Source organism: Neolamprologus multifasciatus, chromosome 6 (genome assembly GCF_963576455.1).
Source record: "Neolamprologus multifasciatus chromosome 6, fNeoMul1.2, whole genome shotgun sequence".
Classification (NCBI taxonomy): domain Eukaryota; kingdom Metazoa; phylum Chordata; class Actinopteri; order Cichliformes; family Cichlidae; genus Neolamprologus; species Neolamprologus multifasciatus.
In genome coordinates, this window is record NC_140444.1 from 30,979,414 (window position 1) to 30,985,382 (window position 5,969).

General features: G+C 42.9%; 1 non-coding gene across 1 annotated transcript; it reads left to right on the forward strand.

Annotated features, from left to right (window-relative positions):
* The first annotated feature begins 5,266 nt into the window (after positions 1-5,266).
* Positions 5,267-5,348, forward strand: trnas-uga (transfer RNA serine (anticodon UGA)). The gene has a single exon. It is a non-coding gene; the product is annotated as a tRNA-Ser (tRNA).
* The last annotated feature ends 621 nt before the right edge of the window (positions 5,349-5,969 follow it).

Genomic DNA, 5,969 nt, shown 5'->3' on the forward strand with positions numbered 1-5,969 from the left:
ATGATCATTTAAACAATAAAGAACCTAAAAGCCAAAATGGAGAATATTTGTCCATAAACTTAAGATACCTTTATAATTTTGCCTGCGTACCCAACAAGAGTGGATTTTAAAACATACAAACAAGATTTGATCGAAGTGCAGAGCTCAGCTTTAATTCGAGGGGTTTAACAAAAGTATTGAATTAGCATTTTTGTGAGATGGTTAAAAGGAATCTGGCAAGTGAGTGACAAACGACAGGTGAGACGGGTTTCCCTGGTTATGCTGAGACAAATTAAACATGGAAATGATCTGACGATTCAAAGTGTCGAGCTTGCATTTGGCAGCTGTTCACTTTCTGTGTGAGCTCCAGAGAGATGTCGATACAAAAGAGGGAGGCCGTCGTTAGGCTGCAAAAACATATTAAACCTATGAGAGAAGCATCAAAAAACTTTAAGTGTACTAAACAGCTGACGGAGTACTTTTCTTAAAACTCTTAAATTCAAGCTGAAAGTCTGCTCTTGTTTTCTTGATTTAAAATCCACTGTGGTGGCGTGGAGAACCAAAACTACACAAAATGTGTCATTGTCCAAATACTTACAGATGCTGGCTAAAATGGGAAAATCAGCAGAGACAAAGATTTGTGAATGTTTGGCACCTAAACATCTGGATTCAGAACTCAAAGCATTTAATCATTTGGCAAATTTTTGTGACAATCAAGCTTCTTTCAACCGACTTGAATTAGCTTGAATTAAAGTGAGATGTGGTGCAAACCGGGCTTTATGTGGTCTTGGTGTAGCTCAGACACACTCACACACAAACTTATCGATTGACTGGGCGAGCCTTCAATAAAGCCCCCCCACACCCACACCACTGCGTGCAGGCGCTTCCACACCTCCAACAAACACACAGACACACAAACTGCATAAACAGCTGCTCCACACACACACTCAGACACACACAATTCCACTTTTTTCCAAAGCTGCAACACAAATGAATGTTGTGCAACTGTGTCTGATAGAGCGGCGGAGTAAAAAGCTTGATTTGGTCCTTTGGCACCCTGGAGTTTGGATCCTGTCCCCACTCTTTGGCTATCCTCTGTCATTTCCGCCTCGCCAACTCTGGTGTTCTCTTTCTTATGCACACACACACACACACACACACACACACACACACACACACACACACACACACACACACACACACACACACACACACACACACACACACAGAGCATGCCAACTGTTACACTATCCAAGCCAGAATGACCATGTGTTGTTGTATCCTTCTAATGTCTCCATCATAACAGCAGCACTTCTAATAGCACTCGATCACTTCTGTGACACAACGCAGTTGCCTTTCCTTCCACATTCACGTATTCAGGCCAGCAGCAGATGACATCATTAAAATACAGCAGACCCACCTTCACACACACACACACACACACACATACACACACACCTCCAAGAATCAACACAATAATTGAAATATTTTCAACCTGATTAGGTCTGGCCTGCTGGCTGGGTCGGTTGCTAGGGCTGTGCTCCCTGGTTGCTAGGGGGAGTAAATCATCTGGCATTATTTGATTTCTGTTCCAGATATGAAACCGTTACCGCGGCGATTAAATGTCTCACAGCTTAGACACCTTGAGGGGGGGAAAAGACTGAGGAAGAGAAAAGGGAGAGAGACCGAGAGAGAGATTAAGTTGAGGAGGGAGTGAGGGAGGGGGGGAGGAGGCCCCTCGTGAGAAAGAAATATGAGAAAAGGTGAGAATGATAATGCCTAAATACAGAAATACAGAGCGAGCGAGCGTGTGTGTGCGTGAGCGAGAATAACAGGGTAATAAGGATGAAATGTTTTCCTACACTTGCATGTCTCAGCTGACTGTTCTTTCCTCCTGACGACTGACAGGTTAGTGCGCGCGAGCGAGTACGTTGCAATAACGTGTGTACGCCAGCGTGCACGCGCAGTTTCCAACGGGGCTGACAGCCGTGCGTCCTGGTGTGTGTCTGCGTGTGCGTGTTCTCGAGTTGTTTGCACTGTGTTGATATAGAGATGTCTACAGAGTCACAGTGAGGGCACAGGGATCCGCCTACACATGGGACCTGTGGGCGTTCTCGACTGTTTATAAAACACAAACTGAACCGAGTACTCCCACTGGAACACACGTTAAACTGCACAGAAAAGGAGGAGACACGCAAAGAGACGAGAAAAGACAGAAGAAATAGGAAAACTGACATTCTGAGAGACGCCATTTCCTTTTCCCCCCTTTTTTCTAAAAACACAAGTTGCTAAATCAGGGGTGTCAAACTCGTTTTAGTTCTTGGACCACATCGGTGTGATCTCAAGGACGCCAATAAAACCACTGCATGATAATACAAAACACTTGCAACCTTTCCCCTTTCTCTCAGCGTAAAGAAGCACAAGTGCATTCTGATCTCTGTCTAAATAAATCTGATTAAATTCCCAGATGATTAAACATGCAACTGTTTTGCTGGGAATACCTGAAACGAGTAAAGAAAATCAGCAGCCTATTTATGCGAGATAATTCATAATTTTATTGGGGGGTTTATATTGGTTGGGTCTGATTATTGGATTATTGGTTGGGTCATAACCCCCCTAAAACCCCCTGGAAATTACGCCCCTGAGATGTTTGACACATTTCCAACATTATGTTTAATGTGCAAATGATTACAGACCATCCAACGGGAGATTCTCCTTATCTTAAATGCAGTATCTTTTTTTTTCCATCTCCCTTGAGGGGTCGCCACATTGGATCATCTGCCTCCATCTCATCCCCAGCATCCTCCTTTGTCACTCCAACTCTGCGAATGTCCTCCTTCACTGTGGTTTTCCTCTTTTCCTCCTCCCTGGGCACTTCCATCTTCAGCATACTTTGCCTCATATATCCACTATCCCTCTTCAGCACATGTCCACATCATGGTAAATGGGGTGGTGCGTATATAGTGCTTTCCTACTCTACTTGAGTACTAAAAACACTTTATGCAACATGTCTCATTCATTCATTTACACACTTTTATTCAAGCACATTTTTAAACTTCCAAATGCTTTCTATATACTATTCACACATATTTGTACTCCCATGAACGCTTTAAGAGTCCTTCGGGGTTCTTGCCCAAGAATACTTCGGCACACAAACTGCAGCGGCCAGGGGATCACCAATTTTCCAATTAGTAGATGACCTGCTCTACCTTCTGGGCCACAGCCACCCCCAGAAACCATCTCAGCCTTGCCTCTCAAACTTTATCTCCAGATCACTCATCCTGAGCTGTCCCTCCAATCTAGTCATTTCTAATCTTGTCCATTCTGGTCACTCCCAATAAAAACCTTCACATATTCACCTCTGCCGCCCTAGCTCCTCCTTCTGTCTGTTTGTTAATGCCGCCATCCCAGTACCATATCTTTAGTGCAACTTAATAATACAGTATAATATTGACATACTCATTAACTGCATTGTTGGTGCCAGGTTTCTCTTGGAAATAAGACTTTTACCTGGATAAATAAAGGATTAATAATAAAATTGTAACCTCTACGGTTTCTGTCAGTTTGGAGAAAAGCTTTTCAGACACAGAAAAGAAAAACGTGATGTGACACTTTGCAGTCAGCTTATTGCTGGTTTCTGAGCTGTTTTGTTTTTTCTTGCTTATATTGATGTTGCCACAGCTGTTAACATTAGCCAAGAAGGAAGCTTTACACCACCACATGGGATTTGAACCTGCAGTGCTTCTATCAGACGTGACAAATGCGTGAGCATTCACCACAGGAGTTCAACAATACAGCAACACAAACTACCACATGTAGTTACACCATTAGACGCTAATGTCACTGCGGTGGTACAGACTGCTATTTGAGGGCACGCCCACAAGTCCTGCACTGATGGGGACATCAGCGGGGATGAGAAGATTAAACAACATAAGATTTGGACATATAGCAGTTCTGTGTTTGAGCGTTCAGGTTAGTGACTGAGAGGGTTTCCTCCCACAGTCTAAACATATGCATGTTAGATTAATTGGCATTTCTCAATTGGCTTTAGGCTTAAGTGCATAAAATAAACTGGTGTATGAATATGGTTTGTAGTGTTAAGTGCTTAGAGTGGTTAGAAAGACTAGAAAAGCTCTATCTAAAAAGCAGTCCATTTCATTTGGTGAAAGGACATCCTTTATGTCCAAATTTGTTTGAAAAGAGTTATATCACTTTGTCCTCGATACACCTGGAAACTCTTCAGACAGCAAACAGATGTGGACCCAGCCCTGGAGCTATTAATATCACCGTGCTACTCATAGATGTAAACGTGTTTTATATATTTTTTTGCTAATTCAGTAATACTTGTCTCTGTACTTGGAGTACGCAGACAAGTAGGGATATTGATCTGCTCAGTTAAGTAGTCGAGGGGGATGTTAATCAGTTCCAGCTGCTTTGGTGTTAATGAAATTAACAACAGATGCACTAGAGGGGCAACAATGGGACAAGCACCAAAACAGGAATGGTTTCACAGGTGGAGGACACTGATATGTTTCCCTCCTCATCTTCTCTAACAGTTCTTTCACTAGTTTTGCATTTGCGAGGGTCAGTGTGACTACTGGTACCATGAGTCCATATCTGGACCCTACAGAGGTTGCACAGTACTCCAACTCCTCCAGGATGGCACATCAATATATGTCGTTACTAGAAGGCTTTCTGTGTCTCCAGCACAGTCTTAAGAGGATGGAGGAGATTCCAAAACACAGTTACTGTAGAAGAGCTGGACAGGGCTGTAGAAGGTCCTCAACCTATCAGCCAGAACAGCATCTGCTTCTTTGTGCAAGCAGGGTGATGGGTGAATGAGCGCTGCCAGAACTATAAAATGACCTTCAGCAGGACACTGGTGTGAATTTAACTGGCCAAACAATCACAAACAGACTTTGTGACGTGACTTTTGTCCAAGAAAAATAACCTGCAGCATGATTATGATTATTTTCCACAGTGATTTTCAGGCTGTCTTTGAATTCAACCCTCATTCATTTCCATCTAACAATGTGGTATCCTTTCGTCACTAACACACTGGGGACACTATATGAGTACACATAGATGTTTTTATTTGTTATTAAGATCTTGCATGTTTTCAAAGTGTTCCTTTAATTTTTTGAGCAGTGCTTAATGTCAGTAAAGTTAAAATAGTGGCTAGTTGTGAGCTAGATCTCTGCTAAATGTTCTCTCTTGCATCAATTTAATCAGCACTGACATTTTTACCTCTAATCAACAGGAACGTGCTCAGTAGGTCAGCTGCCCAGCTGTGATGGCCGAGAGGTTAAGGCGTTGGACTTGAAATCCAATGGGGTTTCCCCGCGCAGGTTCAAATCCTGCTCACAGCGTTAACATCCTCATTGGAGCAACTGTAACACACATAGTTTCCTTATGTATTAAAGTATTCTGAACTCAGTCTAAGGAGCTTGTAAAGAAAAACATCTGGATGCTTTTTTCCAAGCTCCTTAGACTACAATGACCTGGATGATTGAGAACCTTCACATATATATTCTGAACACACTGTTAAAAAGGTTACAATGTTCAGGTATTTGCAAAAGCCCAAAAAGCAGTTAAACACTGCACAATTTGTCCACATTTAGACTTAGAAAGGTTCCTTTTTAAAGGCTAACCGTGACGGGACGACCACATCTAGCACAGCAAACAATGTCCATGGATGTGTGATGCTCAGTGAGTGTACTTGTTGTTGACCATTTGAATCTGAGGAGCTCCTCTAAGCATTCCCCCCTCTCTCCATCATGTCCATGCAGTTCATGTTGACCTCTCGAACGCTGCATAAAGCCAACATGCCCTGCCTGATAGGATTACAGCAGCAAGCACTTGTATTTGTTGCTGTCTATGACTGCCTCCGTGTCCTTCTCTCCCTCCCTTCCTCGCAGAGTGTTTCTAACTGAGCAGTGGCCATTGTTGAGTAATAGAAATCTACTTGAACGTGCTGACAGATGGAGAGA